The sequence below is a fragment of the Nicotiana tabacum genome, chromosome 13 (assembly GCF_000715075.1).
Source record: "Nicotiana tabacum cultivar K326 chromosome 13, ASM71507v2, whole genome shotgun sequence".
NCBI lineage: Eukaryota > Viridiplantae > Streptophyta > Magnoliopsida > Solanales > Solanaceae > Nicotiana > Nicotiana tabacum.
In genome coordinates this window covers 14676043-14688824 of record NC_134092.1, presented here as the reverse complement: position 1 = coordinate 14688824, position 12782 = coordinate 14676043, and the positions used below count along the sequence as shown (strand labels likewise).

Below are 12782 nucleotides of genomic sequence, written 5' to 3'. Positions count from 1 at the left end.
ACAGTATAATCATGCTAGTGGCAACAACAGTAAATAATAAAATAACGCAGAAATAATGGAAAGGGAACATACAACGGGGGGAATATAACATAAAGAGTGAGAATAAAGAAAAGACAGGATTAAACCGAAAATCCTTAAACGAATTGAGCAATTAAAACAGCAAGAAAAACTGCACGGCATCACCCTTCGTGCTTTTACTCTCAACCTCACCAAATAAATAAATAGAACGGCACGACATCACCCTTCGTGTTTTAAACCTCTCATAATATACACGGAATCACCCTTCGTGCTTTAAACCTCTCCTAATATATACAGCATCACCCTTCGTGCTTTATACTCCTCCTCACAATATAAATAATACATGCACGGCATCACCCTTCGTGCTTTACACTCTTCCTCACCATATAAATAACTCACGTACGGCATCACCCTTCGTGCTTTATACTCTTCCTCACAATTCACAGAATCAATAACAACGGATAGAGAGAAGTTTCACAAAGAAATCAATATTTCATCAATAATTACTTTCACAATTTAACATCTCAACCTCGAATCAATATTCACAATTTAATCAACCTTAGTGGAAACGAATACAAGTCTCCCAATATTTCAACAACATCAATAAGCATGGATAACATGATTTAAGACTACAAATTTGCAAGAATGGAATTTCACTCGCATGCTATGACTCGACCACAACGCATAGATGCTCTTCACCTCAACTATACATCGTATTCAACAACAAAACATGTAGCAATTACTCACACAATACCTATTCTCTCACGCCAAAGTTAGACACAACACTTACCTTGCTCCGAAGACCGCTAAATTCTCAATCACAGCTTTTCCTTTGGAATTCACCTCTAAAACACTCGTATCTATTCAAAAATGACTCAATAACATCAAATATTGCTAAAGGAATCAATTATATTTCATAAATTAAATTTCCCAAATTTTTCTCCAAAAGGTTGAAAAATCGACCCCGGGCCTGCTTGGTCAAAACCCGAGGTTCGGACCAAAATTCTTTTACCCATTCACCCCCGAGCCCGAATATGTAATTAGTTTTGGAATCCGACCTCAAAATTCTAGATTCTAGGTTTAAATCTTGTTATAAGATGTAAAAGATTGAAAGAAAAGAGTTAGGAATCACTCACCTATGATTTGGGGAAGATTTGGTCTTTGGCAAATCGCCTCTTAAGGTTTAGGATTTTGAAAATATGAAGAATGAATGAAAAATCCTGTCTAAGCCCCTTTTACTCCGCTGCAGGTGTCGCAATTGCAACCTGAGCTTCGCAAATGCGAAGCTAGCAATTGCGAAGGAACAATCGCAATTGCGATGCCCTTCACAATCCCGCTGCCTTCGAAAATGCGAGAAAAGTGTCGCATTTACGACCACTGAACCTCGCAAATGCGAGTAAATATTCGCATTTGCGAACCTGCCCTTCCCAGACTCCCTTCGCAATTGCGAAGGTAACCTCGCAAATGCAAGAACTGCTGGCGCAGGCTTCTGATCGCAATTGTGATGAAAGCCTCGCAATTGCGGACCCTGTTATGTTCGCATTTGCGATGCCTGATCTCGCAATTGCGAGATCAGAGGCCTGCAATAGGTTCAGTTATACCAGCAAAATTTCTAAGTTCAAAACATCCCGCGGCCTATCTGAAACTCACCCGAGCCCTCAGGGCTCCAAACCAAACATGCACACAAGTCTAAAAAATCATACGAACTTGCTCGCGTGATCAAATCGCCAAAATAACACCTAGAACTACGAAATTAGCACCAAATCAAATGAAATTCTCAAGAACACTTTAAAATTCATAGCTTCTCAATTGGACGTCCGAATTACGTCAAATCAACTCCGTTTCTCTCCAAATTTCACAGACAAGTCTTAAATATCATAATGAACTTGTACCAGGCTCCGAAACTAGAATACGGACCCGATACTAACAATGCCAAATATCAATCAATTCTTAAAAACAAATAATTTCCAGACTTTTAATTTTCATCAGAAATTCATAACTCAAGCTAGGGACCTCCGAATTCAATTCCGGTCATACGCCCAGGTCCCATAATTCGATACGGACCTACCGAGACCATCAACGCATGGATTCGGGTACATTTACCAAAAATATTGACCAAAGTCAACTAAAATTAACTTTTAAGGCAAAAAATCTTATTTTCATTAGTTTTCAACATAAAAGCTTTCCGAAAACCTGCCCGGACTGCGTACGCAAATCGAGGAGGGTCATCACAAAAAAATACTTCATCCACTTTCTCTCTCTAGAACACTCTCACTTCTCTCTAAAAAACCTCAGATAATTGCCCCAAAATAAATCTCAAAGCATATTTATCAAAATGAGGTCGAATTATGAAAATAGAAAACTTAACCCTTCGAACTCAGTTATGCCATCGCATAATGGACCACATAATTGGTGTGCGGGTCGCAAAATGATTGCATAAATTGGTGCCCAGAACTGGGCTGTTCTGGACCATTTTGCGGTCGCAAAACCATTTTGCGATCGCATAGTGGTCGCAAAATCGCATTCTAGCAGCTTTTGGTAATTTGGTCATAACTTCTTGTAGGAATGTCCAAATGAGGAACGGTTTAAAGCGTTGGAAACTAGACACATAGACCTTTCTTATGAGAGGTAACAAACCGTATAAATTGTCATATCAAGAGAGGTATGCTCGTTTGAATTTTGGTTTTATGCGAACTCACCTGAAACTTTAGTCTATTATGAAATTTCGAACTTAAACATTCAATGCCGAAACCTATCGAATCAAGTCCGATTGACCACAAATTTTGCACATAAGTCATAAGTGACATAACGGACCTATTCCAATTTCCAGAAACGGATTCCGACCTCATTATCAAAAATTCAACCTTCGATCGAACTTTCCGAATAACGTCTATTTTCCAACTTTCGCCAAAATGCATCGAATTGTCCTACGGACTTCCAAATCCAAATCCGAACATGTGCCTAAGTCCAAAATCACCATACGAAACTATTAACATCATCAAAATTCTATTCTGAGGCCGTTTGCTCAAAAGTCAACTCTTTGGTCAACTCTTTCCATTTAAACTTCAAAATAAAAATTTTTCTTTCAATTATGAAACTCGACCACACCCGCGGATCATAATACATATTATGAAGTTGCCCGAGACCTTAAGTCATTGAACGGGGCGTTAATTCTTAAAATGACAAGTCGGGTCGTTACAAGAATAGTTTGACAACATACCATTTGAAATAATTCTTGAGTAGCTGATATAAATTGAGTCATGTATTCCTAAGACTGTCCCAATTTGCACTATGTTCTCTATGTTTCTTCTTCTAATAGGTGCTTTTCCAACTATAATTTACTAATTTCAAAGTGAAACTACTAGATGAAGAGTACAAAGTGAACTTTCATATGCATGCATATAACTCTATCTTTCATAAGAGTACAAACTACCACATGAAGAGTTAGACTTGCCATTACTGCTTCCATGCTGTTGGTGGACTCTCTCATTTTCCCAGATATTTCCATGTCTCTTAACTTTTCCAAGTCTTCTGCAATTTCGATTCAGTGTTTTGTAGTTACAAATCTAAAATAAATGATAGTAGCTATTTTCAATAATTACAGACTAAACAATAACTAGCTCGTGCTATTACCGGGATTGACCTCACTAAGTGAACCTCCTCAACTTGATTGACTCGCAAATTCTATGATAAACTTATTCGCACCGAGTGTTTACACCAAATTGTACCAATTTACCATGGGTAAGTGATTCTATTTGGTGAAAAACATATATTTCTTAACCATAATTAAGTAAGAGAAATTTATTTACAAATAGTGTGATATATTTATTGATGTGTCATCAGTTGTAAGTAAATGGTTGTCCAAATTCAATTCATGGACCCAACACGTGATGGTACAAGCCAAGATGTGATGACACTAAAACAAACGTGCTATGATTTCTTAACCATAACTGAGTGAGAAAATTTTATTTACAAATACCTGTGATATATTTATTGATATAGTATAAACACCCGATAAAATTAAATATTATCCAAATTCAATTCATGGACCCAATACGTGATGGTACAAGCCAAGATGTGATGACACTAAAAAACGTGATATGATTTTTCTCGATGAGTCATTGCAAAATCATGATTTTCTAAATATATGATAAAAATCTCCTCCCCTCCCCCCTCTTTGTCTGTGTGGGGGGTGGGGGAGGGATGGGGGTTATATTTATGCCAAGCTTTGTTAACCGCGATCGTGAAGAAGGAGGGCTGGCGATCACGAAGAAGGAGGCCGCGAACGCATGGCTTATTTTGTCGTAAAATTTTCATATAAAAATCTTAACTTTTAGACAATTGGAGATATTTGTGTCTCGAAAAATTAAACTGAAAAACTGAAATTCAGGATATACTTGCTAATTCCTAAATAGCAGCCTTTTAAAGTGGCTATCTAGTGTCAATTTCTACTAGTTTTAATAGGTTTGATCAAGTCATAATACTTATAATTAAGGTACACAAATAGGAAAATAGGCTAGTTACCCTTAACGATTCCAAGAGTCTGCACTTTTCACTCCTCTTACAGTCTCCACTGGCTTTCCCAAGTATGTTTTTGTATTGTTAAGTACTAATGAATTCATCTCATCTACAAGTTTAAAATATTAGAAAGAGTATATTTATTTATTTAATTATATTTTTAACACACTCCTGACGTGCGAGCTTAATTCAAGCAAAGAGCTAGTGAGGACCATAATGGAATATTGTATGTAGTGTTGAATCCAACCTGAAGCTCTTTCGAACAAGCGAGCTTTTTGATGATCCCATCATGTAGTTTTTTTATATAATGGGTGACAGCGTTACTCAAACCCTGGACCTCAACCTGCTTTAATGTCGTGTTGGAGTATGTCAGCAATTTGCATATGGATTCTAGGAGATGATGATGCAATTTTTCTTATTTTGCGGTACAAAATAATTTTGTGAGCAAACTTGAAGAAAAAGAACTTAAAAATTTATATAAAATCATAATCCTATAGTATTTGTTTCTTTTTATAATATTGTTTATTTGAAATCAATACTATAGGTGTCAAATGCGGATTTAGGATATATAGGATAGGTTGTGCATAAGTTTAACTTAACCCTTTGCTTTCTGGGGTGGAGCTACAAGTGTAGCTAAGCTCAGACCCTATATTTTATTAAGAGATCTATTTAGTAAGTTATCTTGTCTTACATTTCAAAATTGATAAATTAAAATAATAAAGGGTAGCCCGTACATAAAGCATTCTGTATTAACGCAGGGTTTTGAAAAGACCTGCATTCCTAGGGGTGTGATGTAGACAACCTATTCTAATGCAAGCATTAGTGTGGCCGCTTCCACAACTCGATCCCGTGACCTATAGGTCACACGAAGACAACTTTAACATTATTCAAAGGCAATTAAAATATAGAGCATATATATAATATGATCATACTTATTTTGAATAAGTAATTCTAACTTTTATTTCTCCTCTAATAGGTACCTGTTGGGATACAGAATAATAAAGGAAATATTCACGTGGAAAGTACAAGCCCACTAGATGTGATTGAAGCATGTTACGAGCAATATGAAAGAGATTTTGTAAATTTTCTCAAGTTACGCTCAATAGAATTGGTGAAAGGTGGGCGTATGGTATTGACTGTGATGGGCAGAAAAAATTAAGATAGCTTTAGCAAAGCTTCTTGCTACCTGTCAGAGCCTATTGTCAGGGCTCTCAAAGAAATAATTGCAGAGGTAAAACCAGACTTTTAAAATACACATATAATTGTTAGTGGATTCTTAGCTTTCCTGTTGATCTTGATTAGTTCTAATTTAGTTTTTCCTTCGTTTTGAGTTATCTTTTTGGACCAGATTCACTTTTATATTGCAGTTTAATTTTATGTGGTAGTCCTGTTTGATTGGTGATGAAGTTTAAAAAAGAAATTAGATTGTGGTCTTAAACATGCCAACTTTCGTAGATATAAAGGCATGACATTAGAAACAGTAAAATATAAAGTTTAAAGTTAATAATTTTAAATATTGTTGTGAATGTGACTCTTTACCACTACTCTATCCATTACTAATGCTTAACCACCAACACCAATCTCTAGCGGAAAACTACCACTAGCAACCACCGCCACAACTCCACTACAACCCTATTGTCACGATCCAAAAATCACACCTCTCGTGATGGCGCATATCTCAATACTAGATAAGCTGACAACCTCAATAAATCACGATTTTCTTTTAGTTTGGAAACATAATATTCAAATACAATACTAAAAATCTCCCAAATACCGATACAAACACTCCCAAAACGCGGTGTCACTAAGTACATACATTACAAGTCTGGAAAATATGGTCTATAATGATCTGAGACCAAATACAATAAACAAGAGGATAGGGAAGGAGAGACAAGGTCTGCGAAATACGACATCTACCTCGGAATCTCCAGAAAATCAACTGTGCGAAAGAATCAACACCCGCAGTGTCCGGGATCACTTGGATCTGCACACAAGTAGTATGAGTACAACCAACTCAGTAAGTCATAATAATAAATAAAGAACTAAAGATAGTGATGAGCTTCACAACTATGTCCAAATACAGTAATTTCGAACATAAAAAGGTAGGCATGCTTTCAAGTTCAACATTTAAAACTCCACAGTAATTTCATACCAATTTCGACTGAAACAGAAAATAGTGTCTTTCAGAAATTTCCAAAACAGTGATATATGTCAGCTGAAATGTAACGACCCGACCAGTCATTTTGAGCTTTAGCGCATCGTTCGGCAGTTTGAGGACTTGAGTATCTTCACTTCGGGTATTATGACTTGTACACGTGGTCGGAATTTAATTTCGGAAAGTTCAGAGTTGATTTGGAAAGAAAATTCTAATTTCGGAAGCCTTAAGTTGGAAGAATTGACTAAAGTGTGATTGTTTGAGTAAACGACCTTGGAATCGGGATTTAAAGGTTCTAACAGGTTGATATGATGATTTTGAACTTGAGCGTATGTCCGTATCCCGTTTTGGATGACCCGGGAGCGTTTCAGCGCCTATGGTGGAAAGTTGGCACTTGGAAAAATTTCATAAAATTCGGTTGAAGTATATTTCAATGTTATTGATGTTCGTTTGAGATTCCGAGTCTGGGAATAGCTCCGTATGGTGATTCAGGTATTGGGACCACTCCCGAAAGAGGATTTGGTGGTTTGTAGGTCATTTCGGGGTCATTTGGCAAAAGTTAGAAATTCGAAGCTTTCTGAGAAGTTTGACGGGGAGTGGACTTTTTGTAATTGGGGTCAGATTCTGATTCCGGAAGTGGGAATAGGTCTGTAATGTCAATTATGACTTGTGTGCAAAATTTGAGATCAATCGGACGTGATTTGTTAGGTTTCGACATCGATTGTAGAAGTTTGAAATTTCAAAGTTCATTAAGTTTGAATTGGAGGGTGATTTGTGTTTTTAGCGCTGTTTGATATGAGTTGAAGGCTCCACTAAGTTCATATTGTGTTTTAAGACATGATGGTATAATTGGTTGATGTCCCGAGGGCCTCGGTGGATTCCGGATGGTAAACGGATCGAGATTGGGCTTGGAGGAATGCTGGAGCTGCTGTCATCTAGTGTAACCGCACCTGCGATGTTTTGGCTGCATGTGCGGAGCCGTAAAAGTGGCCAGGAGGTTGCAGATGTGAAAAGGGAGTGGGGGAATGGCAGTCCACAGGTGAATTTAATGCAGAAGTGGGCTGGGCAGCTGGGAGACTTCCGCAGAAGCGGAATATTTTGCCGCACCTGCGGAACCGCAGAAGAGGTCTAGTGAGCGCAGGTGCGGAGGTTGCCTGGGCAGAATACATAAATTAGCTAAATCGGGTTTTGTCTCATTTCACCTCTTTTCTCTCGTTGGAGTCGGCCTTGGGGGCGATTTTGGAGTGCCATTTTGTCATCTTTAATGAGGTAAGTGATCCCCATATATTGTGAGTTAAATACATGGTTTATGCATGGATTTAAACATGAAAATTTAGGAAAATTTGTGGAATTTTCGGTAGAAAACCTAGAATTGGTATTTTTGGATTTTGACCACGAATTAGGGCGTGGAATTGAGAACAAATCATATATTGAGTTCATGATGTTATGGGCAGTGGTTATCTTCGAAAAGTTTCGGAATCTGGGCATGTGGGCCTGGGGGTGAATTTTAGGAATTCTTCAATTTGGATTGGAAAAATCACTTCAATAGCTAAGATGTGAACTCTTGAGCATGTATTGACTATTTTATATAACATTTGACAAGCTTCGATCGTTTGGCACCGAGTTGAGGAGTTAAAGCACAATTTTGGACCGGAAAGAAAGCTTTGAGACGAGGTAAGTCTCTTGTCTAACTCTGTGAGGGGGGAAATATCCCTAGGTGTTGTATGTTGATGTGTGCTACTTATTGTGGGGAATATGTACGCGCGATGTAACGATAGCCCATACGTAGCTACATACATGTTATTGATCGGGTAGGCTTAGGTTCACATCATGATGTAGCTGCACTATTTGAGCATTTTCTCGCCTGTTAAATTCCTCTGTTTTACATTTCTACTTGAGACTAGACTTGCTATTGTAGAGACTTCACGAGTTCATGATTAGTCACCGAATAACTTTACTCCCCTTACATCATGTTTCCGTCATATATATATATACTTCATTGAAAGGTTTTCGTTAAAGAAATTACAACTCACACTTTTATTCGTGAGTGGGGTCAAGGACCCGTCAAATCTTCCTATTCTAATAGGATCGGTCTATTCGCCTCTGCGGGATTATGTATTTCACTCTTATGGGATCAGATCGTTCACCTCGGCAGGATTATGTATTTCACTCTTATGGGATCGGGCCGATCGCCTCGGCAGGATTTATGTAGCACACTTTTATGGGAGCGGGGCATTTGCCTCAGAAGTTTAATAGATGTATCTATGGTTCGTGTCGTTCGACCATCGATAGTGCACAATTTAAATATTTATATTGGATCGAGCCGTACGCCTCGACATTTCCTAAATCATATCCTCATCGAATCGTGCGTAATATTTGGCGAGAAGACAATGTATCTGTGAGTTTTCCTGATTTGAGTAATGATAATCTATCTGATGAGATCCACTATATCTAAATATATGCTCCGGTTAAGGAGGAAATTTCTAATGGAGAGCTTGAGTTCCTCGTAAAGAAGGAGATTTGTACCACGTGATTTATACTTGTTTATCTCATTTATTTACTCTGCCTCATATTTACTTACCTCTTTACTGTACCTGATATTATTGGACCACTAGTGGGTGTCGATGTCGACCCCTCGTCACTACTCCTCCGAGGTTAGGCTAGATACTTACTAGGTACATGTTGATTACGTACTCATACTACACTTGCTGCACATTTTTGTGCAGGTACATATGCGACTAGTGGCCTTGTGAGAGCAGAGGCGTGTATGCATGCAGGGGACTTACGTGAGCTGCATTCCATATTACGACCCACAGCCGGCAGAGTCTCCTTTAGAGTATTTATATTTCTCCTGTCCAAAATTGTATTCCGGACAAATGCTGTATTTTATGTTACATTCCTAGTTGATGCTCATGCACTTGTGACACCGGGTTTTTGGGTGATAATGAGTTGTTCTGTATTAAATTTGTTAAGAATATTATTATTTACACTGTGAATACCATCTTTTACTATTTAATTGAAGGAAAATATGACTTCAAAAATATTAAAATGAGAACCAAATTAAGTATTTATTTTTGGCTTGCCTGACAGCGGTGTCTGGCGCCATCACGACCTTTAATGGATTTTGGGTCGTAATAACATGGTATCAGAGCACTAGGTTCACTAAGGTCTCACGAGTCATGAGCGATTCTAGTAGAGTCTTGCGGATCGGTGCGGAGATGTCTGCACTTAACTTCGAGAGGCTACAAGGTTGTTAGGTGCACTTCCCTTCTTGATTCCTCATCGTGCAAATTGATTCTTTTGAGGTTTGTACCTTTATTTATTTCCTATTCAATCTTATGTGACTTGAAGCGCTTGTTATAGATTGGGAATCGAGGAATTGTCATGGTAATAAAGAGGTGGTGCAGTATGTTTCTGTCTGTGTATTTGATTGGGCTATTACTGTCGCCCGGCGAAAGGCCGTCCTATCCTTTCATCTCAGCATCAGTATTTCCTATGGTTTTGAGATTTGTTATTGATTGTTATGACAATTCGTGCGTTGTTATCGCACTATGTTGGTGTAATGGTAGGGTGCTTGTTTATGTGTCGAGGCAGTGAATGACTTGAAAGGAGGTTTTTCTCAGTGCATGATTCAGAAGTTAAACATTTAGAAGGGCCTTCCTCTGAACCCGTTCCCCTTGCTGAACTGCTTTGTCCTTTAATATGACATTTATAAAGTTTTGAGAACAGGATCCATGGACACTAGACAACCCTTAAGCAGGCACACCAAGAATGGATCCCAACAGGGCAGAGTCCATCACCATATCAACTCCATTTTTTCTCCCATTTTTATTTGGTTTGGGCGATTTTGGAGAGCTTCAAGGGGTAATTTTCTTCAAGCATCAATAGGTAAGTTGTTCCCACTTGTTATAAGTTAAATACAAAGGTTGCGTAAGGATTTAAACATAGAAATTACGGGGTTTGGGTAAGGTATATATAATTTACCATCTGATCAGAGGTTGCCCAATAGGGGCCTGCCCACCGATTATAGCTCGATGGTGGTGAAAATAGTGTAATACTGTATATATATATAGACCCTCTTCTCTCTTGACTGAATAAAGACAAAACTAAACTGAATATGAAGTCTCGATAAGGAATAATATTGTAACTTATGAAACTAGAATAATGTGAATAAATTCATGAATACGAACTTCTCTTTATGTCTCATTATTAACACATGTAGCTACGAGATCATGCCAAAATGAAGGAAGGGCTTAGCCTTAACATACCTTATCACAATCTTTCCAATCACCAAGTTGAACTCACCTCTTCGCACCTTAATCTACAAGAATGATAATAATACTATCGTTAAGTTACGAAAGGTACAACTATCGCACAACGAACGACAAATTTATTTTGTATTAAAACGGGCAGCATCTCCCCTATAATCCTTACTTCCTCCAAATTCAAGATAAAACCAACAATACAAGAACAGAACAATAACAATATACATACACAATTTTTCAGCCCTATATACGCCATCAAATACTATAAAATAGCCCAACACACCCCAATCTCTTCATACATAAAACGACCACCGTAGTAGTGTCAAACGACCCGGAAATGTTATGACGAACGACCAGCCAATCACCCTACATTTATATGGTGTTTCTACACCCCCTTCCTCCTCCAAAACTCCACAAAACAGTAGTAAAACACGCAGCCCAACAGCAACACAAAATAGTCCACAAAACAGTCCGCTACAAGTGAATAACTCGAACTCACGGCTTCCGATCACCGTCCCGTGAGTTCTTACAAGTATAGAACGACTTACCATGAATTTACAGAATAAAAAATGGATGAAATATATCAGTAAACTCACCTTATTTTGGATGGACAGACTCCAATTCTGAGGGCAACTCTAACTCATAAGCTACTTGGCCCACTCTCTGAATGATCCTATAAGGCCCAATATACCGTGGGCTAAGCTTGCCTTTCTTGCTAAACCTCATCACGCCCTTCATAGGTGATACCTTTAAGAATACCCGGTCATTAATCCTGAACTCTAAGTCTCATCGCCGCACGTCAGAATATGACTTCTGACGACTCTGAGCTGTCAACAGTCGCTCCCGGATAAGCTTTACTTTCTCTATGGCCTGCTGAACCAGGTCTGGCCCATGTAACCCAGATTCTCCAACATCAAACCACCCTATAGGAGATCTGCACTTACGCCCATACAAAGCCTCGTACGGAGCCATCTGGATACTGGAGTGGTAACTGTTATTATATGCAAACTCGATAAGAGGTAGATGTTCATCCCAACTTCTTTTAAAATCCAACACACATACTCGTAACATATCCTCGAGCGTCTGAATTGTGCGCTCGGCTTGTCCATCAGTCTGTGGATGAAAAGCTGTGCTGAGATTCACCTGAGTCCCTAGACCTCTCTGAAATGACCTCCAAAAATGTGCTGTAAACTGAGCCCCACGGTCAGATATAATAGAAACCGGTACTCTGTGTAGCCGCACTATCTCCTTAATATATAACTTTGCATAATCTTCTGCTGTATATGTAGATCTGACCGGTAGGAAGTGAGCTGATTTCGTGAGCCTATCGACTATCACCCATATGGAATCGAACTTACGATTAGAACGAGGTAAACCCGTGATAAAGTCCATGTTTATCGCCTCCCATTTCCATGTCGGGATCTCTATAGTCTGCATTAGCCCTCCGGGCTTCTGGTGCTCTACCTTCACTTGCTGGCAACTAGTACATTGGGCGACAAACTCAGCAATGTTCTTCTTCATATCATTCCACCAGTACATATCCTTAATGTCATGATACATCTTCGTCGATCCAGGATGGATGGAATACCATGAATAATGTGCCTCTGACATAAGCTTGTCTCGTAGCCCTGCTACATCTGGAACACACAAACGACCCCTGTATCTGAGAGCCCCATCTCCCTTGAGCTCTAACAATGGCTTCTTCTGCTGCGGAACTCTCTCTCTCAACTCGACCAACTCTGGGTCCTCGTACTGCCTTTCCTTGACTTCAGCTATGAGGGATGATTTTGCAGTGTTTTGGAGTACAACTCCACCATCCTCAGAAT

At 38.8% G+C, this 12782-nt stretch overlaps 1 pseudogene; it reads left to right on the top strand.

The window, feature by feature from the left end:
* The window catches only part of LOC142167988 (S-adenosyl-L-methionine:benzoic acid/salicylic acid carboxyl methyltransferase 3-like), a 51154-nt pseudogene that overhangs the window by 23938 nt on the left and 14434 nt on the right, over positions 1-12782 (top strand).